This window comes from Bos indicus x Bos taurus, chromosome 8 (assembly GCF_003369695.1).
Source record: "Bos indicus x Bos taurus breed Angus x Brahman F1 hybrid chromosome 8, Bos_hybrid_MaternalHap_v2.0, whole genome shotgun sequence".
NCBI lineage: Eukaryota > Metazoa > Chordata > Mammalia > Artiodactyla > Bovidae > Bos > Bos indicus x Bos taurus.
The window spans coordinates 52,543,462-52,570,606 of NC_040083.1; the positions used below are offsets into that span (position 1 = coordinate 52,543,462).

Consider the following 27,145-nt stretch of genomic DNA (forward strand, 5'->3'; position numbering starts at 1 on the left):
AGGAGATTTGTGTCAGGGATGTAATGTCAGATCTGCTTGCTCTTTCTATGTGATATCTAAAGAGGAAGGAATAACTGGAAAAGGGACCCATCATCAGAGTATACCCAGACCTGTGGCTCACATCATCTGTGGGAATGTTCTGGCCTTTTTGAATTGTATTAACTACAATGAGACCCACTTTTTGTCTGCATGGTTATCTCTCTTTCTTAAAACAATACTGCTAAGTCACTTCAGTCATGTCTGACTCTGTGCGACACCATAGACACAGCCCACCAGGCTTCCCCATCCCTGGGATTCTCCAGGCAAGAACACTGGAGTGGGTTGCCATTTCCTTCTCCAATGCATGAAAGTGAAAAGTGAAAGGGAAGTAGCTCAGTAGTGTCCGACTCCTAGCGACCCCATGGACTGCAGCCCACCAGGCTCCTCCGTCCATGGGATTTTCCAGGCAAGAGTACTGGAGTGGGGTGCCATTGCCTTCTCCCTAAAACAATACACTGAATACCATATGTTACCCCCTAGCATAATGCCTGGCATATACTAGTTGCTCAAGAAAAGTTTGTTGAATGAATGGAGAGACACAGAAAATCAACCTGTGCTACATAATCCTTTATCATAGTGTGTGTATATATATATATATATATAATATTAATAACACCTGTAAATGACAATCACATAATCTTCACCTGATAATCCATAGCTCTACTCAATGGAAATCATCTTAATGTGCATTCAAGAGATATAAAGAATTCTGTTAATTTTTTCCTGATTACAAAGTCATCAGAATTATGCATGGCACTGGTAAAACATTAAAGCAGTACAGAAAAGCAGCCCATAGGAAGTGGAAATACCACACACCTCCACCTCAAATAACCATTATGAAGAGCTAAACAGTGCAGCACATTTGGGTGCAGACTTTTTTCATGTCCAGATGAATGTTTGTATATGGTAGCTCTTTAACACTTGTGGATTCGATATTCGTAGCTTAGACTATTTAGCCACTTGAAATATCCCATAATACATGTACTCTGTAATTCTGCTGAGCTGAATGTCAAGGTTGATGAGGTCACCGAGAGAGAAAATGAGAAACCTGGCCATTGGGTGGATCCAACCCATCAGTGGCTTCCCTGCCTCTAGGAGCCTTGCTGTCTACTCCTGTGGCCACTACTCTCATTAGCTATCTCATGAGGCTACTTTCACTTTTGGTTACAAGGAAGTGCACATGGGAATTCACAAAGATCTCAGGATACATTGCTGATGAATACAAAGGGTCTACTGTATGGACCTGGTAATGAAATGTATGATGCTCAAATACAATAGCTTTTGGAAGTATGCACACAGTCAGCTTTCATGCATTTAATTTATTGTCCAAGTGTCATAATAATAATCTTTAAATAAGTACTTCAAAAATTAATTCACTCACAAAAGTAGATTTTTAGAATGAGTTTTTTTAATTGGACCTTATACACAATGTGCATTCAATAGATAAAATTATTTCAAATCATTATTGGTGTTAACTATCAAGAATCTCAATGCTGAGCTTCTTGCTATTATGAATTGCAAAAAAAGATGAGGTCCTAAAGGAAAACAATAATGGACAACAACCATGTACATCTTATCTCCAATGACTAAAGGCTTTGGCATAAAAAGACTTAGAATTTTCCTTTCAAAATATTTTTTTCATGATGTGCATAAACTCATTTCCCCCAACATATTTATAAACCCTTGAAAGAAGACACACCACTTCTAAAAGATTCTGACACACAATAGTAATTACCATGACACTTCTAGCTGGGTCCCTCACACAAGAGAAAGCAGGTTTTACTGGTACCTGAGTGCAAGATTAGCACTCAAGAGAATCAGCATTGTTCAAAGCCCTACTTGTGGAATATGTGCTATTCAAAAAAGATGGCTTAGCTCCAATCTCTCTGGACTTTGTATTAAAATGATGGCCCCAAGATCTTGCTAAACTCTAATCCAGCAGCACTGGCACCATCAGGCATCTTGTTAGAAAAGAAGGGTCTCAGGTCACACTCCAGACCTACTGAAGCAGAATCTGTGTTTCCCACAAATCCTAGGCAATTCAAATGCACATGGAAATCTGAAAAGCACTGCTCTGGGGAGCCATTTTTAATTTATATATTTTCCTGTGAACCAACCCTTTGCACTCAGTGCTGTCATGGGCCTTTTACTGACTCAGGCCCTCAGCTCCCTGCTGTTCATTCCAGCCTCATGATTAACATCACCTTGGGATGTGTACTTTTAGGCTACTTTGTCAGAGGTTCTCATTTAGCAGCCCAGGATTGGGTCCAAGAATCTGTAATTTCATTATGTACCTCAAGTGATTCTTAGAATCAAGCTCCTTTGTATAATTCCCCAGTTTTCCTCTGGGTGGCCCTGAATTCCACAGGATCACAGAGTATTGATAAAACAAAGACTTATGTGAACCCAAGAAACAAAATACTTATCTTTTATAGTAACCCCAAAACAGAGATCGTCAACTACTATGTCCTATCCACCCTAATAAAATTGCCCAAGCCAGATTCAATCTCACTGGCTTTAGGATAATGCCAGGAATTTCATGTTTAAAACAGAATCAAACAAGCAAAAGAGTAAGATTCTTCAGGAATCCAGGAGGCAGGGTTTGTTTGTTCTGCTTTTATGCTGGTGCTGTTTGCATAGGAGATAATTTATTATTGTCTTCTAGCTACACAGGGAGTCATGTGCTGTGACACCTCTTATGTTGCTGACAAGCTAGGCTGGCCCTGAATAAATACCACTTCATCATGAACACAACCCACTGTAGATACAGGTTGGCATTTTATTCCCCCCATCTGCCTTCTACCTGATAAATTACTGTTTTAGTTACATGTATACAAATACTATTTATTAATCTGCTCAAATATCTCCAAAATGTTTTCCCCACCTGAAGTTAAAATTATATGCATATATATATCCCAATTTGCCAAAGGTTTAGAAAATAGAGGAATACAACCTTCATTTACCACCTCTACACCCATCATCCAACCCTCCATATTTGAAATATGACCCCAGCCTGAGATTGTTGCATGAAATTTAGGAAGTTATATTACTAATTGTTAAACCTGAAAATTGACTGGTGAAAGCCCAGACTATTTCAACATATCAGTTAGGAAGAAAGGCAAGTGGTCCCAGCCGCAGTCTTTTGTCACTCATGGATCTAGAGATTAGATCGTTAGAGACTTTTAGAGGTCATGAGTTATTTTGCTTGAGCAATTCCCGGTTTTGAAATTAGTAGAAAGCCTGAAAATGTAGGGAGAGAAAGGTCTTGCTATTTCTTGGCCAAAAGCCAAGGTGTAGATGTCAAGGGCCCTCAGAAGAGGTTGGTGATAGATCATAAGGACAAAGGGCAGGCAAACAGAAATGGCAGGGCTATATTCTAACTAATATAAAAACCAAGATAGTGATAGTGTCCAAAAGATGTACTACTTTTGTGGTTGAAAGTACTTGGACAAATGCAATGGAAAATTCCATTCTCTCACAAAATCCCATTTTAGTTCTTAACCCATTACAAATGCAATGGAAAATTCTATTCTCTCACAAAATCCCATTTTAGTTCTTAACCCACTACTCTGAAAATTTTAGTTTTTATTCTATATGCCTATTAGCTTTAGTACATCACATGAAATAAGTGATCTAAATAATGTCTTATAAACAACTGAGTCCTTAAATGTGCACATTCTTTGAGAGAAAAACCACTCTCCTTACAACACCCATATGTACATATTCTATTGTCTTCTGAATCCCTCCTGTCAGATTTCTGCCCCTCCAATCATTCCACTGAAACTGCTCTTCTCAAAAGTATCAATCATTTCCAGGTCACCAAATCCAAAAATCTATTTCTTCTTCTTACTTTAATTGACTTCTCCCAATAATTTCATGAGGTTGATTTCCCCTCTTTCTTGAAACACTTAATTCCTTCACTTCCCCGTCATTACACTTTCTCTCAACTCATTGGCTACTCCTCTGTCATCTTTGCTGCTGCTTCTCCCCTAGTCAACTTTTAAATGTTTCTAACCTCTTTCTTGTTCACACTTTCTCCTTAGTGATTTCATCCAGTCACATGGCTTTCAAATCATCTATCTGCCAATGACAACCAAATCACATCCACCTGAATGCTAACCTGATTTACCTATGTGATATCATCACATCAATATCTCATAAGTGTCTCAAATAAAATACAACCTACCTCCACCCCAGTTTCCTCCATAGCATGAAATGGTACCACCATTTGCCCAGTTCCTCAAATCAAACATCTAGGAATTATTCTTTATCCTCTTTTCCCCTTCATTCCTCACATCAGCAACTCTTATTAACTTTCCCTCTGAAACATATCTCAAGTCCAAACACTTCTCTCACTTCTTTCCATCTCTATTACTGTCATGGCCACAGTCACCATCATCTCTCCCCTGAACTTGGGTGACAGTCTCCCAACTGGTCTCTCTGAAGTGGCTCATCTCCTTCCCCTATGACTAGTTCTTCACACAAGACCAAGACAGAGCTTTGAAAAATGTAGCCAAAACCATGATACTTGTGAGCTTAAAACTCACTCAAGAGTTTCTCAATGCAAATATTTACTATTTTTTTCTTTTTTTAAAAAAAAAACAGGGAAGAGAAAGGTTTAATGTCCTTGAAACTGAGTTCTTATAAACCAATGCAAAAAAGTATACATAGCAATAGAAAAAAAACAGTTTGTGAACATAATTCACAACTGAAATACCTGAAATCATTAATAATCAAAGAAATCCTTTGATAATGTTTTATGTTCTCTTTTCCTATAATTGGTAAATACGGCTGAATGGGCATTCTTATACATTGTTAGAAATATATTCCAAAGAAATAATTATATATGCACATGAAAGTTTTATGGACAAAGCTATTCACTAGATTACTATAATAACTAAAACTTTGAAACAATCTAAATGTCCTACAATAGAGAAATAGTTCAATAAATTATGGAATCGTAACATAAAAGAATGTTATGTTGGTATTAAAAACCACATTATCAAAGAATACTTAATAACACAAGAAAACATCGGACATAGTGTAAAGTAGAAAATAATTTCTATAATCATATAAAATTAGAATGTCACTTCTATATGTATGCAAATAATATATATTGAAATTAAAATACAATGGGTATTAAGAATCTTGATATTAAAGTGGACATTGTGTCTCTCTATTAACTTAGGGTACTTTCTCCGAAGCTCCTGGTAAAGTCTTTGGAGGCTAACTGGCTTTGCCATTCACTAGCTGAGTGTGTTAAGTGAGTTTACTTTATTTCTCTAAAGTCCTCATCTGTAAGCCCTCACCTCATAAAACTGTTAAGATTACTAAGAACTTAATGTGTATCAAAAAGCAGGCCCAATGCCTGGCATATAATGGACAATAAACATTAAATCTCTAAATGGCAACCCACTCCAGTGTTCTTGCCTGGAGAATCCCAGGGATGGGGGAGCCTGGTGGGCTGCCGTCTATGGGGTCGCACAGAGTCGGACACAACTGAAGTGACTTGGCAGCAGCAGCAAAGGTCATGCTTAGGACTCACGGGAATAATTAGATTCACAGAAAGTATTTCACAAATTCTTGGTACAGCAACTGATTATTCATATTACAATTTCTTGCCTTATATTCTTTCTAATACTGTGAACTTCGCAATCATAGTCACACACAAGTCACTGAAGTGAATCACATGTAAAATTCCTAGATGAGAGATTACAGAGGAAGTTACACCTGAAGCAAAGTCATTTTAAAAAGTAAAATAACATAAAAACTCTGGATCAGGCAGTGTTTCTCATTAACGGATCCTTTATCCTTAATTCTAGGTTAAAGTCAATGAACGAGCTTCAGTTTGCCACTACACAAATAAAACAAAAACATGTACAGTGATTTTTTTCTTCAGCCAAAGCTCCATGGATAGAGTCTTTTGCATCGTTCCAAGTGCCATACTACCTTTGTGCCAGGCTGGGACCTGGACCAATTGCTGCATGCTTGCACCTGGACAAATGTCTCCTTAAGCAACAAAATACAAAGAAATGATAAGGGACTAAAAAATAAATACATGTATGGGCAGTTGGGGCAAATTATGGACAAGACAACACAAAAAGACCACAAAATTCAACTGCCACTTCTGAAGAGCAGGGAGAAAAACAAGGTGTTGGGAGCAAAATCAGGTATCGTGCATGCCCCCTACTGCTGCTGGTGCTAAGTCGTTTCAGTCGTGTCTGACTCTGTGTGACCACATAGACGGCAGCCCACCAGGCTCCCCCGTCCGTAGGATTCTCCAGGAGTGGGTTGCCATTTCCTTCTCCAATGCATGAAAGTGAAAAGTGAAAGTGAAGTCGCTCAGTCGTGTCCGACTCTTAGTGACCTCATGGACTGCAGCCTACCAGGCTCCTCCGTCCATGGGATTTTCCAGGCAAGAGTGAGTGTCCCCTGCACTCACCACCAAAGGCATGGGCCAACCACCTAAGCCACCGCTTTGCCCGGATCCCTGGATCAGTCAGTCAGGGGAGTAAGCAAGGGAAACTGCTACTTGTTTTTGCCCCCCACTGCTGCAGCAGGGGCCCCAATAAAAGCTTGCCTCTTACCAATTTCTATTGCTTCAGGAAGGCCAAGAGCCCTGGTTGGTATCACCTTCAATGGAGTTTACTCCTCAGGCTAGTACCTTCCATTTAGATCTAATACTCTAGACTACACACTTAATCCAAAACAGTTGTCTCTCTTGCAAATCACAGAGGAAATTTATTGAGTAATGCTTTTACTAAATAAAATAAAAATAAATCATTTTCTAATGTCAAGAACAAGTTATAGATTTATCATGTCTGAATTTTTTTTCTTCTTGCAGGAAATAGGAAAAGTGAGTAGATAGAATCTGTAGATAGGAAGCTTATACAGAAATCATTACCAAGACTAAAATACAAGCTCACACAGTTTCATCTTTGAGAAGAATGAGTCTTAGAAACATAGTATGACAATCCATAACTACCTTGTAAGCACAATGGTTAGCATGGATTGCTGAGTTACTGAAATTTAAGAGGATGGTTTGACATTTATACTGTGTGGATTTACTTGTAGATTGAGGACTATTTTTTTTTAAATCAAGATATATGAAAAATGCTGAGGTATGTACACAAACGTTCTTACTGAAAGCTTCATGATTTATGCTACCAATATTTCATTATGATGTTTAAAATATTCAGCAATAATAAAGTCTGATAATTTTGACAGGAAAATGATTTATGAGAGCACAAAATGCATAAATTAAAGAGATTTTATTTATTCTGTTTTTCGTACACACTTTAATTGGTAGGCAAAGATATTCACCACATTTTTACCACATGTCATTAAAAAAAAAAACTCTATTGTTCTTATTCCCAGAAGCTAGCCAACTCATTTTAGTAGTAAAAACTTCACTGATCTATTTAAACTATATTATGCATCATATTTTGAAAATAGAGCCAAACAGCACATATTATCATTAAAAAAAGAGCCCTTTTGTAAAAAGATTTTGTGAAAATTAACTGCAATATATAAATGAACATATACATGTACATATAAACATAATTTTCATTTAACCCAAAGGTATATTGCCTAAAACAATTTAATCAGACCATTTCTGCATTAAGCTCTGTTACGTGCTTTGCATCATCTCATTTAAGCTTTAAAGTGCCCAGATGACGTGGGTAGCATTTCTGTTTTGCACTGAGAAAACAAGTAACTGATGTCTCGCAGCTCTCACACATGTGAAAACGGGACTTGCTCCCAGGCGCATCTGACTGCAGAGCCCAGGTTCTAACCCTTGTTTTTCCCAAGTGAGAAAATTCTTCAAAGATACTACTAATGCCACTTTTAATTTCATAAAAGTTTTGCTACTCCATTTACTTCTGTTTATTATTATTAACAAGTCTCCCTTGTCAGTATACATAAGCAAGCCACAACCTTGATTTTTTTTTAAAGTTAAAACTGCCAAGACAACCCTCAAAATGCAAGTTTATCAAATAAAGCTGAGAAAAGCAGTAAACAGACAAAAACTGCATCTACCTAAATTTAAAATTTCACATATTTACAAAGTTCAGCAACTGTTAGGTTTCACATGTAGAGGTTAACGCACAGCAAAGTGTTGGCAGTAGTGTCCGGACGTCTTGAAACGCTGGAAACAATGAACAGACGCACAAGCACAGCACAGTTTAGCTGTAGGTCAGTTAATGAACCTATGCGGTCCCCACAAAGTTGCACGTTGTAGTTCTGATTCCTCCTTTAAGGCACAAACAAATCGCCACACTCTTTTTAAGGGTTCACAGTGACTACTGATGGTGTTGAAGTATAGTAGCAAGTTTACATATCCCTTCATTTACAAAACCATCCATCCCATCAGGGAAGTATACAATATGCTTCAAAGAATAAGAACAGGATTTTACAAGCCGGGATCAACCTGAAACTAAGCACGTTGGCATCCTGCCTCATGCTCACCATCCCCATCAGGAGAGAACCAATCTTAGTCCAACAGAGTTGCCCTGGAAAAAGATGCTTATATGCTCTACTTCATAAAAGGATGGTCCTAGGCAGTCTCTCACAGCTCGTTAATAATAGAATACTTGGATGTGGGAAGGTTCACAACCAATTAAAGATGAATATGTCATCACCTTATTTACAAGCTCAGCATAATTTACATTTCCTTTAAGGACATACCCATAATCATCAAAACTTTCAACGCAGTATGGATTCAAGGGCTCAGTGAGAAAAGAGCTAGACTGTGGCTCCACTTCAGTTAGTCAGTTCAGTTCACTCAGTCATGTCCGATTCTTTGTGACCCCATGGCTGCAGCACGTCAGGCATCCCTGTCCATCACCAACTCTTGGAGTTTACCCAAACTCATGTCCATTGAGTCGGTGATGCAATCCAACCAACTCATCCTCTGACATCCCCTTCTCATCCTCTGTCGTCCCCTTCAGCTCCCACCTTCAATCTTTGCCAGCATCAGGGTCTTTTCAAATGAGTCAGCTCTTTGCATCAGGTGGCCAAAGTATTGGAGTTTCAACTTCAGCATCAGTTCTTCCAGTGAACACTCAGGACTGATTTCCTTTAGGATGGACTGGTGGATCTCCTTGTAGTCCAAGGAACTCTCAAGAGTCTTCTCCAACACCACAGTTCAAAAGCATTAATTCTTCGGTGCTCAGCTTTCTTTATAGTCCAACTCTCACATCCACACATGACTACTGGAAAAACCATAGCTTTGACTAGATGGACCTTTGCTGGCAAAGTAATGTCTGCTTTTTAATATGCTGTCTAGGTAGGTCAAAACTTTCCTTCCAAGGAGTAAGCATCTTTTAATTTTCATGGCTGCAGTCACCATCTGCAGTGATTTTGGAGCACACACAAAAAATAAAGTCTGCCACTGTTTCCCCATTTATTTGCCATGAAGTGATGGGACCAGACGCTATGATCTTTGTTTTCTGAATGTTGAGCTTTAAGCCAACTTTTTTACTCTCCTCTTTCACCTTCATCAAGAGGATTTTTAGTTCTTCTTCACTTTCTGCCATAAGGGTGGTGTCATCTGCATATCTGAGGTTATTGATATTTCTCCCGGCAATCTTGATTCCAGTTTGTGCTTCATCCAGCCCAGAGTTTCGCATGATGTACTCTGCATAGAAGTTAAATAAGCAGGGTGACAATATACAGTCTTGATGTACTCCTTTTCCTATTTGGAACCAGTCTGTTGTTCCATGTCCAGTTCTAACTGTTGCTTCCTGACCTGCATACAAATTTCTCAAGAGGCAGGCCAGGTGGTCTGGTATTCCCATCTCTCTCAGAATTTTCCACAGTTTATTGTGATCCACACAGTCAAAGCCTTTGGCATAATCAATAAAGCAGAAATAGATGTTTTTCTGGAACTCTCTTGCTTTTTTGAAGATCCAGCAGATGTTGGCAATTTGATCTCTGGTTCCTCTGCCTTTCCTAAAACCAGCTTGAACATCTGGAAGTTCACAGTTCATGTATTGCTGAAGCCTGGCTTGGAGAATTTTGAGCATTACTTTACTAGCGTGTGAGATGAGTACAATTGTGCGGTAGTTTGAGCATTCTTTGGCATTGCCTTTCTTTGGGATTGGAATGAAAACTGACCTTTTCCAGTCCTGTGGTCACTGCTGAGTTTTCCAAATTTGCTGGCATACTGAGTGCAGCACTTTTACAGCATCATCTTTTACGATTTGAAATAGCTCAACTGGAACTCCATAACCTCCACTAGCTTTGTTTATAGTGATGCTTTCTAAGGCCCACTTAACTTCACATTCCAGGATGTCTGGCTCTAGGTGAGTGATCACACCATTGTGATTATCTGGGTAGTGAAGATCTTTTTTGTACAGTTCTTCTGTGTATTCTTGCCACCTCTTCTTAATATCTTCTGCTTCTGTTAGGTCCATACCATTTCTGTCCTTTATCGAGCCCATCTTTGCATGAAATGTTCCCTTGGTATCTCTAATTTTCTTGAAGAGATCTCTAGTCTTTCCCATTCTATTGTTTGCCTCTATTTCTTTTCACTGATCACTGAGGAAGGCTTTCTTATCTCTCCTTGCTATTCTTTGGAACTCTGCATTCAAATGGGTCTATCTTTCCTTTTCTCCTTTGCATTTTGCTTCTCTTCTTTTCACAGCTATTTGTAAGGCCTCCCCAGACAGCCATTTTGCTTTTTTGCATTTCTTTTTCATGGGGATGGTCTTGATCCCTGTCTCCTGTACAATGTCAGGAACCTCTGTCCATAGTTTATCAGGCATTCTATCAGATCTAGTTTCTTAAATCTATTTCTCACTTCCACTGCATAATTGTAAGGGATTTGATTTAGGTCATACATGAATGGTCTAGTGGTTTTCCTTACTTTCTTCAATTTAAGTCTGAATTTGGCAATAAGGAGTTCATGATCTGAGCCACAGTCAGCTCCCGGTCTTGTTTTTGCTGACTGTATAGAGCTTCTCCATCTTTGGCTGCAAAGAATATAATCAATCTGATTTTGGTATTGACCATCTGGTGATGTCCATGTGTAGGGGCTTCTCTTATGTTTTTAGAAGAGAGTGTTTGCTATGACCAGTGCGCTCTCTTGGCAAAATTCTATTAGCCTTTGTCCTGCTTCATTCTGTACTTCAAGGCCAAATTTGCCTGTTACTCCAGGTGTTTTCTGACTTCCTACTCTTGCATTCCAGTCCCCTATAATGAAAAGAACATCTTTTTTTGGGTGTTAGTTCTGTAAGGTCTTGTAGGTCTTCATGGAACCATTCAACTTGAGCTTCCTCAGTTACTGGTCAGGGCATAGACTTGGATTACCATGATATTGAATGGCTTGCCTTGGAAATGAACAGAGATCATTCTGTTGTTTTTGAGATTGCATCCAAGTACTGCATTTTGGACTCTCATAGACTATGATAGTTACTCCATTTCTTCTAAAGGGTTCTTGCCCACAGTAGTAGATATAATGGTCATCTGAGTTAAATTCACTCATTCCAGTCCATTTTATTTTGCTGATTCCTAAAATGTCGACATTCACTCTTGCCATCTCCTGTTTGACCACTTACAATTTGCCTTGCTTCATGGATCTAACATTCTAGGTTCCTATGCAATACTGCTCTTTACAGCATCAGACCTTGCTTCTATCACCAGTCACATCCACAACTGGGTGTTGTTTTTGCTTTGGCTCCATCTCTTCATTCTTTCTGGAGTTATTTCTGCACTGATCTCCAGTAGCATATTGGGCACCTACCGACCTGGGGAGTTCATCTTTCAGTGTCCTATCTTTTTGCCTTTTCATACTGTTCATGGGGTTCTGGAGGCAAGAATACTGAAGTGGTTTGCCATTGCCTTCTCCAGTGGACCACATTTTGTATGTTTATAAGGATTTCTGTATGGGACTGAACAGCTCAGGACCTATGCATAATGGAAAATCCACTCATGCACGTGTGCTCAGTTATGTCTGACTCTGTGACCCCATGGACTGTAGCCCACCAGGCTCCTCTGTCCATGGGATTTTCTAGGCAAGAATATTGGAGTGTTTGCCATTTCCTTCTCCAAAGAAATCCACTCATGAGGCATCCTTTATTTTTACAATGTCAGAACCTGGGAAACACACTGGCTACCAAATAATAATAAATTATTTCCATAATTATGTAAAGATGTTTTAAAAAAAAAAACCATTAGCTTGTTTTAAACCATGAGCTTAAACACGGCTTTATTTATTTTTCTTGGTAAAAATAAATCATCTCGTTTGAACAATATTTCAAGAAAGCAGGAAGCCTTCCTTCCTCTCTGGGTACCCCTTTCTGATTTATGGACACCACCAGTCAAGCCCCCAGAGCCGTTACTGCACATGTACACTGCACACACGTCTGATTTCTCTAAGCTGTGTCAATATTAACCTGACCAAATGAAGATCAAACTGTCTCTTTTGTTCCTCCTGCTCCTCACATGGGGAGCACAATATGGCTCTTGTCAGAGGTGCTTCATCATTTTGGCTCAAGGAAACTGTCAGTACAGTTTGGGATTCGTTCTTCATGGGCAGATATCCTGATGGGTCTAATGAAGCCTTTCTGCTGACAACTCATTTGCTAAAAATACCCAACCACCACCAAGGTTTAAGTGGGGAATATGGTTGTGTCCCCTTTGCTATCAACCCAACAGAAGTGATTTCTTTCGGAGTCTGCAATATCTATATATCAAGGTACACACCTCTCACCATCCATATTTGCTCTTGCTAGTTTCCATTTGCTCAGTGATAAACTTTATGACATTCTTAAATTGGAATATAATAGGGTAAACACCAATCTTAGAGCACACATGCAGAGCCAACAGTCTGTGTGTGCCATTTGTTGCAATTCTAATCTAATTACCAGAAACCCCCTCCTGCAAACAGATAACACTCCAGGGTTTGTGGTTTCATTTTCATTTGGAGACGTCTGTGTGTGGGGAGCTTGAGGAATTCATTTTCAGGTAAGAACACAGTATTGCTGTGACTCTCTTGGCCCCACATCACAGAAACTGCACTCAAACTGGTGTTTTTCACTCAAACTTCACAAAGATATGGTGAGTGTTCTAAAAAAGCAAAGGAAGAAGTGGAGGACAAGCTGGGAAGAGAGAAAGGGTTGCTAGGGATGTGGGGGCCACTCAGCTTCTCCATCCTCTTCTCCTGGCTTCATTCTCCTCTCCTGCCACCAATTAGCATCCTCCTTGTGGCAGGAAACGTGGGTGGTAGCGGCTCCAGGGTAGACCTTTCAAATTTATTCAAGACTCACTCCCTCTTGATCTTGAGTTTGAAAACCCTGGAAGAATCCTGGTTGTTCCCACTTGGGCTGGATACCTAGCAATTGAGGTGGATTAGAAAAACCACATAATACAGGTATGGTACCTGTCAGAGCAAGAGTGATAGATAAAATTCTTTTCCTTGTGGGGTGGGGTGGGGTGTGGGGTGTGGGAGCTGTGGTGGTGAGCAGATAAACCTTTAGGTGGGCACCCTAGATATCAGGCACAAAGAGCTACCCAATCTCTCGCTGTCATACACACACATCTGTACAAACCTACAGATACACATTATTCCCCAAATCCCTGTTTTATTTCCAGCCAACCAAGCACAAGTTATAGGAAGACACATGATGCTGGGAGAGATAACCTTAGTTAACTTTCATTTCATGCAAGTTTATATCTCAGTTAAGAGAGGTATTATAAAGAGTGATCAAAAAAATCTATGTAACTGTTACATATAAAATGTAACATATTACATGTAACTGTTACTTATAAAATGAAAATTATGCTTAATCAATCAAAAATACATAATACTACGTATGCAATCCAGGATAAAGAGGCCAAGCCTCCTCAATCTCTATTCTTTCAGGTCATGGTGAGGGATACTCTTTTTGGCTCCTGCTCAGTCTCCCCTTTAACTGTCAAACTTCCATTGCTATTTGCACTGTATGTGCAGGGCATCAAAATGCTTTAAATACAAGTCAGAAATTATCTTCAGGCCCTACCCAAGAGGCAGAGAGTATTTGGGCTAAATCTGGTGGGACAAGAGTTGTATTTCTATGTTATCATTTTATATTATATAAGAGCTATTTATAGAAAGGCTCAAAGCAGGCCAAATACCCCAAGGGCAGGGGTGGGAGATCTAAATTCATAACAGGTAGAAAGTAGTAACTTTAGAGCAGGGTTTCTCGCTTGACCTCACTGACTTTGCGGATCATTCTTTGCTGTGGGGGTTGTTCTGTGAATTGTTGGATGTCTAGCCACATCACTGGCCTCCACTCACTAGATGCCAGTAGCTAAACTCTGTCTTCTGGGTGTGACAATCAAATACGTTTCCAGACATTGTCAAATGTCACCTGCAGGACCAAAACACCCTACCTAAGAAAAACAGAGAATAATAGAAGAATCTTGCAAACTTAAATAATTCAAATCCCCTTCAACTCTTTCAGAAATATTATTGCATAAGCAGGATACCTCAGTAATTCTCTCTGGTTTAAGAGGCAAGAGGACTTGAAAAAAATTAGATAGGAAACTTTTACACAAATACTCTGTACTAACTGGCCAAATATTTCCCTTTTCTAGGCTGGTAAAATTTTTAAATTCTCATCAATTGTCTTTGAGTTTATACTGGCAAGCTTATAAAATAAACAGCATATTCATTCTCTTAAACAAAAGAAAAAGCAGGATGATTTAAAAGTCAGAGCCAGGATTGTACTAAAGCATCTACTTCCTGTGCCAGGAAAAACATGTTTTCCTAGGTATTTCCCAGAGTTTAAGTCTAGAAAAACTGTATTAATCCAGGTCAGTTAAGGGTAAATAGGGGATTTTTTTAAATCAAATTTTCTATTTGAGATTCCTGACAATAATATGCATGTTGTTGTTGCTGCGCTCTGCCATGTCCGGCTCTTTGTGACCCCATGAAGGCTCCTCTTTCCATGGAACTTTCCAGGTGAGAATACTGGAGTGGGTTGCCATTTGCTCAAACATAGTAACCCTAGAAAACAGCAGATACTGGAGGGCAATGCAATCTGACTGGGGCATCTTGAGCTTTCGGTGAATGGCTAGCATCCTTGACTGATAACAGGCTACAAGGGAAGACTCATCAAAATTTATTTCTCAGCCTGAATTATCTGAATCTGTATATCATACTGGTTCTCAACCATGGCTATACCTTAGGGAGCTGATAACCCAGGGAGCTGTTAAAAAAAAAAAAAACACTCAGACCCCACACTATGAAATTTAAATTTGATTGCCTAAGGGCAGGGCTGGAGAAGGAAATGGCAACCCACTCCAGTGTTCTTGCCTGGAGAATCGCATGGACGGAGAAGCCTGGTAGGCTGCAGTCCATGGGGTCGCACAGAGTCGGACAGGACTGAGGCGACGCAGCAACAACAGCAACAGCAAAGGGTAGGGCCAGGGCATCAGAATATTTTTCAGAGGATTCCAGCTATTATTCTAATGTGCAGCTAAGATGAAGAACAGTGTTATACACAGATAAAAGAAACAGTTTGTAATTCATGCTGTTTAGACATAGACATAAGAACTATATATCAATAGTTCTTATTTCTACTCTATAGTTATTGAGTGAACTTTCAGAGTCAGGGAGAAAACACAAATCCCAAAAACAGATGCTCACAACTTCATTTTTAAAAATGCAATTCTAACTCCTCCCCAAATGTGCAAGTGCTTAAATGCATGGGTTTTGAAATCTGACAGTCCATGATTCAAATCCTAATTCCACATCCTGTTTCCCCTGCACCTTCAGGCAAGATACTTGATCATGTTAAGCTTCAATTCTTTCATCCGGAAAAATGAAGATAATAATCTCCTTTACAGAATGAAACAGTCTGTAAAACACTTAGCCTCGTATCTCTCAGAGTCAGCCCTCAAAACGTTGTAACCCTATGAGAGCAGCAGCAAGAAAAGCAGCCACAGCTGTATTAACAGTAAGTTTATCTGTCAATTAGTTCATTAGAAATTTCTGATCCTTAGGTACAGTTTAGCATTTCTTTTTACTCTTTGTATGTTGAAAAGAATCTTTCTTCCGTCTGAGAGTTTTCTGTTGCAGCCCATTGTTTAAACTATATAAACTCTAAAATTTCTGAGGGAAAGAACTGTCAGGTTCAGAGAAAGTACCTGACAAATCAGTCAGATACTGTAATGGCCAGACTGATGGAGAAACAGGTTCTTCTCCAGGTTCTATTTCTCAAGTCCGATGGGTCTCAAACTTAAGCTGTATCAGATTCACCTAGAGAGCTTCTGGAAACAAACACCTGGGTCCCACTCTCAGGGTCTGGTAGGTCTTGGGTCCACCCAGAATCATGATTGCTAGTAAGCTCCTGAGTGATGTTGATAGAGCTGCTCTGGGGACTACACTTTGAGACCCACACGCATGCACGCATGCTAAGTTGCTTCAGTCGTGTCTGACTCTTTGCGACCCTATGGTCTATAGCCCACCAGGCTCCTCTGTCCATGGGATTCTCCAGGCAAGAATACTTGAGAGGGGTTGTCATTTCCGACTCCAGGGAATCTTCCTGACCTAGGGATCAAACTCACGTCTCTTATGTCTCTGATTTGGCATAATTTACTAGTGGTAAAGGCAGATTCTTTACCACTAGTGCCACCTGGGAAGCCAAAGCAAGATATTTCACCTTTCTGGACCTCAAATTCCTAATCTTAAAAAGGAAGAGTCCATGAAGGCAATATCACTCTTCGCTTCTACTTAACTCTTTAAAAATAAAGTTATACAGTATATACACAGTGTAATATTCAATTCAGTTCAGTCGCTCAGTCGTGTCCGACTCTTTGCGACCCCATGAATTGCAGCACGCCAGGCCTCCCTGTCCATCACCAACATTTATAATGTCCTATTATAAAATAAAATAGCAATTTTATATGATTTTGAATTTAAAATTATGCATGTGTTTATATTTTTTTCATATAGAGCCAGGACCTTTTAGATATTTTATGAGCATGGGTCTATAGGAGCTTCCCATTCTCTTTGTTGCAAAGACCATACACATAATTTGCCATTTCTAGTTTCAGTTTCATTAATGTGGAATAAAAACTTAGACATATGTGAAACAATCTGAATGTGGATTCCTTGTGCATTTTTATCATCCCCTCTCAATTTTTTATAGCTGTTTCACCCAAATTTGAGAGCATATTTTCAGAGAGCACATTTCATTTCACTGAGTCTGTCCAAAGCATTCATCTGAGAAATAACTATCTTTTTCCACTCCTATTTCATCAGTTTCTTTAAATTGTGTAATTATATGAACTAGTACAACTGGTACCAACAGGTTTGAGAGCAAACACAGCTGACTCTTGGTAAACATTGGATTCGGTTAAAGGGTACACATGCCCCCATGCATTGTAAAGACTTGTCAGTGAATGGGGAGCATTCAGTCGAGGTTATCATTACTAGATATTGGAGCCAAACGGAGAACGTGTTTAGTTGTGCATGAGATGGATAGGAAGATCGAGAGAGCTTTTATTAGGAGAGGCAGGGTATACAACTCTACCTCCCCACCCCACAAAACTAAGGACTTCTGAGTCACAAGATGTTAACCCAGAGCCTAACTTTAATACAAATCACCTTGGAGACTTGTTAACATGCAGATTCTAATTTAGTAGGTCTGGGGTGGGCCTGAACAAACCTTTTGACCAACCCAATACAACGTTGTATTAATTTCTGCTATACAGTGCTTCAGTTATACATATACATTTTAATATTCTTTTCTATTATGGTTTATTACAAGATATTGAATATAGGTCCCTGTGTTATACAGTAGGACCTTAATTCTGCAAGTAACCACTTGCAGCAGGATAGCTGGGGAAATCACCTTGCTGTTTAGTCACACAGTCACATCTGAGTCTTTGCGACCCCATGGACTTGTAGCCCACTAGGTTTCTCTATCCATGGAATCCTGGAGTGGGTGGCCATTTCCTTCTCCAGGGGATCTTCCTGACCCAGAGATCAAACCATAGTCTTCTGCATTGCAGGTGGATTTTTTTTTAACCACTGAGCCACCTGGGAAGCTGGGAAAATAATAGTAGAGTCATTTATTTTTTTTAGCTGCTGAAAAAGGCCACTCTGCTACCCGACTGAGTCTGCCACAGGTGTGAGTCCTTAAGAGGGGAAAAGAAGCAAGTTACTCACCCCTTGTGTCATTGGGTTTAACCTCCCCCAGTCCCATCCCAATAGATACACACAATAGCAACGTCTGAAAGACAGACAGCAGCATCTTAAGTTGTACTTATAAATGACATTCCTGACCAACAGAACTTGTTCCAAACCAGATGCCTCTGTCTTCATTCTTTGACTATGCAGTTTCTTGGGAATCATCCTAGAACCACAGATATTTCTTTAGATATTTAAGATTTGAAGTGGATAAAAGGGGGTTTAAAAAAAAGTGGATAAAACAGATAATTAAAATCCTCACCTACAAGGTTTCAGAACATCCTATGAACTCTTTACAACACAAGAGGTCAGAGACTTCATTGAATTGTCCTTATTTTGACATGATTTTCGATGACACACCATAAAACACAGTATCATTTTGCTCTTTTAGAGTTTTTGTTATTTTGTGATCCATGAAATGATTTTTTTAAGTGATCTGCTTATAAAAAGTTTTAGGTTTTCTCTTTCTGAAGTGTAGATAATATTAATGATTTAAAGAATTCTGTAGCTAAAAGATAGTTTGATTATCAAAAAAAGAATATTTATTGGAATCCTTTTATTTAGAAGATTCAGGTTAAGTACTATTGGGTGGAATGGCATATCAAGTCTGGGCAACAAGAGAACAAGTTGGTTTTTCTCTGTCCCCAAATGTTCTCCTTACACTGAAATGAGGGGATGTGGGCAGGCGTTTGTAAGTTCCCTTCGAGTTTTGATATTCAGTGATTTAACAATCCTAAGATGAAAGGGTATTCAGAAGCTAGGGGTTATCAGGGACAGTGCGGAAGGTGACAAAGACCAAAAAAATGTGTAAATTTTACTATTACTGAACTTACAACAGAAAATGTAATACATGAAGCAATAAAGACCCTTGGCTGTGAATGAGACAGACTCTAATTCTGAGCTATGCTATTTATAGTTACATGACTTAGGGTCATTTACTTAGCCTCAAAGCCTTAATTTCTGCATCCAAAATGGGGATAATAATACCTAATTCATAATTTATAGAGGACTAAATGAGATAGTTAATATAAGATCCTAGCACAGTGCTTAGAATATTATAAATAATAAATACTAGGTTTTAGAGGAATTTAGTTTGCCATGATGGAGAAGTCAATGGCAACCCACTCCAGTACTCTTGCCTGGAAAATCCCATAGACGGAGGAGTCTGGTAGGCTGCAGTCCATGGGGTTGCACAGAGTCGGACACGACTGAGCAACTTCACTTTCACTTTTCACTTTCATGCATTGGAGAAGGAAATGGCAACCCACTCCAGTATTCTTGCCTGGAGAATCCCAGGGATGGGGGAGCCTGATGAGCTGCCGTCTATGGGGTTGCCCAGAGTCGGACACAACTGCAGCGACTTAGCAGCAGCAGCAGCAGCAGTTTGCCATGAAAGTGAAAGTTGCTCAGTTGAGTCAGACTCTTTGTGAACTCATGGTGTATACAATCCATGGAATTCTCTAGGCCAGAATACTAGAGTGGGTAACCTTTCGCTGCTCCAGGGGATCTTCCCAACCCAGGGATCAAACCCAGGTCTCCCGTGTTGCAGGTGGATTCTTTACCAGCTGAGCCACAAGGTAAGCTCTTAGTTTGCCATAGATACGTGCATTTTTTCTGTCCATCATTCCTTCCTTTGGGGAGGACCTCTTGTCACGTGGTGCGGCTGTGTGGGGCTGTCCTTACTCCTAAACTGAGCTCGGTGTGGCGGGTGACTCAGGCCCAGCCAACCTGTACTTCACCCACTTGGCTATATCACCCACTTGGTTCCAGGAAAATATATGACCTGAGCTGGTCAGTCAGAGCCTTCACAGGAGTTATGTGAAGCTCTTTCTTCTTTCCTCTGAGATCTAAGGGTCACATTTGTTTGAAGCTCCCTCGGCCATCGCGGGGAATCATGGAGAGCTACCTGAGACAGAAGCCAACAAAGAGGCGAGAGGTAGAGAAAAAGAGACAAGCCCTGATGACACAGTTTGGCTCCAAGTCCAAGAGCACCAGAAGCTTGGTCCACCTGGGATTAGCATTTACTAGAGCAGTTAGTTCCCTGTTTTCCTTAAAGCAAATCTGAGTTGAGTTTCTGTCACAACCAAAGAACTACAGAGAGAGACAGACAAGTCTATAACTTATGAAAACCTGATAAATGATAATAAAAGAAGTCAACATTTGCAGGAGAAGAGGCCACTTCAAGAGAAAATCCTTTCTTCTAAATCATTACTTTTTTACATTTCAGAAAGAGAGAAAGAAGAGAGGTTTTCCTCCTCATTAATCACAGCTAGTGGCTAGCCCTTCAGTGGCTGAAAATTAAGTCATCAAGGGATCTAAAGAATTTGGGGAGTCTACCAGCTGGACTCCTAGTAACCAAGGACAGGGAATTAGCAAAAGTAACTAGAAGGCTGACCACAAGAGATTTTAGGTCACTTGTTAGCTTCCTAGGCTGGTGCAGCCTATTACTGAACAAAGGAATCAAAACCTAAAGGTGTACTGACACTTCAAGGGAAAGTAAAATTTTACGTTTATAGAGCAATGTTGGATTTTCTACATAAGATCAAAGTAATCTTAGTTGATGTTTATCAATTCTCTAGCTAGTAGCAAGAAAAAAAATAGCCATAGTTACTTAACAGATAAGAGTAATGAGGTTCAAGAAGCTTCAGGAATAGTCCTAGTATCACATGTAGTTAATTGATGGTAGAGCAGTGACTAAAACCCAAGTTTGAGTTTTGTTTTAGTACATTTTTATATGCTATCTGTCTTTATTTCACTCTGAGTGCCATATCTGATATGGACACAAAAGGGAACTTAAGTTAGTTGTCTTTTAATCACTTTTCATTCTTTTATTGTAATCTAAGCAGAAAATATCAAAAGTCAAATTTGGATAGTAGGTTGAAATTATTTTGCAGCCTCGTGATCTAGTAGGGTTTGTATCTGTGTGTCTGTGTGTAAACCTATTTTAAGAGAATTTTTCTAATGCCATTTGCAGCAACATGGATGGAACCTAGAGATATTCATACTAAGTGAAGTAGGTCAGACAGAGAAAGACAAATATCATAAGATATCACTTATATGTGGAATCTAAAAAAATGATACAAATGAACTTATTTACGAAAGAAATAGACCCACAGACAGAAAACTTGTGGTTACCAAAAGGGAAAGTAGAGGGGGCAGATAAATTAGGAGTTGGGGATTAACATAAGCACTACTATATATAAAATAGATAACCAATAAGGACCTACTGTATAGCACAGGGAACTATATTCCATATTTTGTAATAACCTATAAAGGTAAAGAATCTTAAAAAGGATATATATATAATTATATATATATATATATCTGAATCACTGTGCTGTACACCTGAAACTGACAACACTATAAATGAACTATACTTCCATAAAAAAGAATTTCTCTATACATTTATTTTCAGAAATAGTATTAGCACCATGGTGACAGGCATTTGAGAAATGGTGTCAGTATGCAAACAAAACATATACAGACTGCAAAATTAGGCAAAGCGTTATATGATGTGCCATGTACTGTAGATAAGTTCTGGTCTAGTACATAAAAGAAAGAGGAAGTTCTGTATTACCCCTAGAAGGATGACAAAATGAACAGGATATTTGCTGAATAATTCATAAGTAGACTCATCCTTGGGCTTTCCAATATTCCCACATCTGAATATGGCAGCCGAGGAGTTCTCAATGGAAGCAATTATAGCATCACCTACATCCCCAGGAGAGTCCTAAGAACCACAAGCTTTCCTACCCTCCACAGTGATCCAGAAAATGATGTGCAGCCGAACACTGACCTTTATGGGAAGGGTATGAAAGCGGTAAGTAGGAGGCTACTCCTAGTTCTAGTCTCACTAAGTTCAGTGTCATTAATAGCAGCCTAGGTCTTTCCATATGTGGTTGTACCTCTTCTTGATGAGATAAAACTAAGAAACATATTTATTTGTAGGCTTACTGTAAGCAGAAGCACAAGGAGATACCTGTGTCTTCTCTTCCATAAAGGTAAGTGCCTAAGTAAACTGCCAGTTGATGAGTCTAGAAATTATCAAACATCAGCAGTTGGTTGCCTCCAGCCCCATCCTTCCTTAGGAGGGCCATAGATGATCACCCAAACCAAGCTCAATATTGAATCATTGTCAGTGCTTGACTTTACTACTAATGTCAGTGAGAGCAGACATTTATACAAACTGCTATAGGGCAACCCCTAAGGGGGCAGAGTGCAAAACCATAAAAAAATACTATAGGTCTCATAGTCAGAAACCTCACCGGGAGCCATCTACTTCAGCAACATAGCCTCAGGTACAAATTTACATGCAATAATTCATATTCTACCAAATAAATCCCAGGCAAACAGAGTAATGCAAAAACACATTTCCTGCTGTCAAGAAAATTTCTGGCAAAATTAATCAACCATTCATCCATTCAGGCTCTTTGCATACCCTTTTGTCAAAGAGGGAATACTAAGAGATTTCTTTTCTCTTCCACGCACTCATTTCAATGAATTGAAGAATCCATCAAGCTTGAGTTGATTTATTGAACTGTCTCTTAGCTCAGCAGTACAACTACAGCAAATGAACTAGTAACTTCTCCTAAAACCAGCAGTGATTCAATTCAATGATATCTGATTTATTTAACTCTTTATAATTCCAAATTTAACTTATTCTTGCATTGTAGCATGATGAAAATCAAGCATGTTGATTTTCAATCTACTTCCAAATAGTGTAAATTGTTGGATATAGCCCTGCACATCTGCATGCATTACTTACTATTTTGATAATGCTCATCAACATATATAGATTATAAGACTTCTGCATTTAAGAAACATTGATACATTACTAATAGGTAGGTTTACAAAAGGATTTCTTTAAAGATCTCCAGCTTTTCTCTAAGGCAAACTGTTCTGGTGGATAATGTTTAATGTTAACATTGGATGACCAGTCACTATGGTTCAAAGCACTAAAGACACAGAGATTTCTTATTTTTGTATTTATTTTAATCATTCTACCAGGTGAGAAGAATCACTACAGGGTGATATTTAAGGCATAAACATTACAGAGAAACCATGCCGACTGTTCAAACATGGGTTTTCTCACCAAACCTCATCCACTGAGCCCCACGGAGCCCATTTATCACATCCCAGCTTTGCATTTTTCTTTGTAAAGATATACGACCTTTGCCTATTAGATTTCATTAACAGGGCACCATACAAGGCGCCTTTGCACATGGCAGGCTAGAAAGCGCAACATCCTCGCCTGAAGGATTTGCGGAAACAAGCTCATCTTCAATCTTTGTCCCTGGGAGGCACTTTTAACACCTGCCAACCACAGCACTATCATCAGAAAAACATTTAGAGATTTATCTTCGGGCTGGTAATTATAAGAGATAATTTGTTTGGAGTATGGATAAAGTTGGTCTAGCATAAACAAACTAGAGGCTCAAATTACATGACGAACATCATTAACTATTGATTTAACCACTGCGGGTCTGCAAGCTCACTGGCACTCTGAAGATGGCAGGTTTCTAAGACATAACTTTAGCCTCAAAACTATGGCTGTTGAGGGGCATGTATTTCAGTGAGTACTCAGCATCATCCTGGTTTTCATTGCTTTCCTTCTATTGGGAACCCAACTCGAGGTAACCTACATTTAGAACTCTGAACAATAAGGACTTCTGACTGTTGTATTTTAGAATTCAAGATATTTTGGTGAAGATGAGAAGGATGAAGTGAAAGGGACTGTGTCACAGACCACTTTTTTTTTTTTTTTCCTTTACCTTTCACAGCCCTTTCCATATGTTACCTCATCAGAGCTTCACAATCACCCTGTGAAATGGGCAAAGGTGGCTTTTGAGCTCATTTGATAAGTGAGGAAACTGAGGCAAAGAGGAGCTAAGGTTTAAGGACCTTGACCAAAGGACATGATGAGTGGATTCCTTAGCACATTCCATTACTCTCACCCAGGGGGAAAATGAATGCTTCAAAGTGCTTTGAGAGACCAAGAGCAAAGCCATCCATCTCTTTGCCTTTAACAAGAATCTTGTGGGTCGCTGTGGTAAGATGTGACTTTTTTACAACCCTATTTTCCACACAGAACACCACCTTGCAGAAATGAAATATCTCATGGGCAAATTTACAGAAGAAGTGAGAATAAATGCCAGCATTCCTGATTGGGATAGCAGTTGTATCCAACATAACTCTGTCTTTAAGTGTCTCCATGTGAAGACTCAAGCTCACAGTTTAAACCAGTGCCTTTATACTCAGTAAGTACTCAATAAATGATGTTACTAATATTCTTTAATGCCTTCATTAATATAGGTAACTGAGCCTTTCCCCAAATACCAGTATTTTGTAATTCATGATTTATGTCTTCTTTGAGAAAGGTAATATGCAGCACATAATGGAAATTATGCTAGGGCACAATTTGTTGCTAAAAACACACAAATATTTATGCAACGAAATATATAAAGTGGGATAAAGACTATAAATATCAGGTCAGAGTTTACTGCCAAAGAGTTTTTGGATTTCAGAATGGCAGATAAGGAATTATAGATGTAGTGGTGATGGTGGTGGTTGGTGGTTTAGTCGCTAAGTTGTGTCCAATTGTTGTGACCCCATGGACTGTAGCCTGCCAGGCTCCTCTGTCCATGGGATTTCTCAGGCAAGAATACTGGAGTGGGTTGCTATTTCCCTCTCCAGGGGATCCTTCCAGACCAGGGATCAAACTTGGAACTCCTGCATTACAGGCAGATTCTTTACCAACTGAGCTACTGCGGAAGCCCTTACAGATGTAGAAAGAAAGTGAAAGTGTTAGTTGCTCAGTCGTGTCCAACTTTGCAAAACTGTGAACTGTAGCCCGCCAGGCTCCTCTGTCCATGGGATACTCCAGGCAAGAATACTGAAGTGGTTAGCCATCCCCTTCTTCAGAGGATCTTCCCAAGCCAGGGATCAAACCCTGGTCTCCCGCATTGAAGGCAGATTCTTTACTAATTTGAGTCACCAATTTGATGTTAAAAATTGACTATCCATTGCTCAGTGAAAAAGAGCAGCAATCCAATTATATGCTGACAAATTTAGAATTAGCCATTGAGAGGTCATCTGACTGACCACCAACATGAGTCAATGGAGAGAGCCAGAAGGTATTAAAGTGAAATCTCATTAATATAAACTCTAATTCAAATGATGGACTGTCCCAAATTTACTTTCTCAATGAAGACATTTAGTGGCTCCCACACACTGCAAGAGAAATGCTTTACTTGCTTTAGAATAACTTATAAAACCTTTCTATTTAACTCAACATTTTATTTAAAATTAAAATTTTTATATTTAAGTAGAAATTTCTCAGTGATTAAGGTAGATAGCCAAATTTCCTCTAGTTAGGTTATCTGTTGTCTGACTCAAGTTTTTATGTTTCCAGAAGTTAGAAAACATTTTTAATTAAAAAATAATTTCTAGGGACTTCCCTGGTGGTACAGTGGGTTAAGAATCCAACTGCCAATGCAGGGGACATGAGTTTGATCCCTGGTCCAGGAGGATTCCACACGTTGCAGAGCAACTAAGCCCATGTGCCTAGAACCTGTGTTCTGCAACAAGAGAAGCCACCGCAACGAGAAGCCCATTCATCACAAGGAAGAGTAACCCTGCTTGCAGCAACTAGAGAAAGCGCACACACAGCAACGAGGACCCATCATAACCAAAACTAAACAATGAGTTATACAAAAATAAAAAGTAATCACATCTCATTTATTTTGACTTTTCTTGCATTTATCTAAAGGAATAAGGTTTGAACTCCATACCAGATGAATTCTTTCCTAGAGTTGGGGCCAAATAAAGATTTCAAAGAGAATTTCTAGCCAAGCCTTAATGGCTCAGGTTATACCCATAAAAAATTTTAAAGTAACTTATTTATGCATATGAACCAAAAAATTCCCTTAAGTATAATACATTTGCTGATTAATAAAAAAAATATGGTCTATAGATGCATCGTAGCTATAGGTAGTATTTATTTCTCCAACAGTTGAGTTATTAGATCAAACACACTAACAGTGTTCTCAAATATCAGAAGACTCTTTTTCTTTATGTGAAGTGAAGTCACTCAGTCGTGTCTGACTCTGCGACCCCATGGACTGTAGCCTACCAGCCTTCTCGGTCCAGGGGATTTTCCAGGCAAGAGTACTGGAGTGGGTTGCCATTTCCTTATCCAGCAGATCTTCCAGACCCAGGGATGGAACCCAGGTCTCTCGCATTATAGGCAGACACTTTACCGTCTGAACTACCAGGGAAGCTTTTTTTATGTAATTCCTCCCTAAACTACAAAATTAAGTTGTGATCTCTCATGATGCTAAAGATATGTTTGGTATAATCACGAAAATACTGTCAAGGAATAGATGCCAACTAAACATCAGCTGAGGTTATTGATATTTCTCCTGGCAATCTTGATTCCAGCTTGTGCTTCTTCCAGCCCAGCGTTTCCCATGATGTACTCTGCATAGAAGTTAAATAAGCAGGGTGACAATATACAGCCTTGACGTACTCCTTTTCCTATTTGGAACCAGTCTGTTGTTCCATGTCCAGTTCTAACTGTTGCTTCCTGACCTGCACGCAGGTTTCTCAAGAGGCAGGTCAGGTGGTCTGGTATTCCCATCTCTTTCAGAATTTTCCAGTTTATTGTGATCCACACAGTCAAAGGCTTTGGCATAATCAATAAAGCAGATGTTTTTCTAGAACTCTCTTGCTTTTTTCCATGATCCAGCAGATGTCGGCAATTTGATCTCTGGTTCCTCTGCCTTTTCTAAAACCAGCTTGAACATCTGGAAGTTCACGGTTCATGTATTGCTGAAAACTGGCTTGGAAAATTTTGAGCATTACTTTATTAGTGTGTGAGAGAGTGCAATTGTGTGGTAGTTTGAGCATTCTTTGGCATTGCCTTTC

General features: G+C 39.3%; 1 protein-coding gene across 9 annotated transcripts in view; it reads right to left on the reverse strand.

The window, feature by feature from the left end:
* Positions 1-27,145, reverse strand: part of PRUNE2 (prune homolog 2 with BCH domain) — a 292,420-nt gene that overhangs the window by 99,155 nt on the left and 166,120 nt on the right. The gene's annotated exons all lie outside the window — the stretch shown is intronic.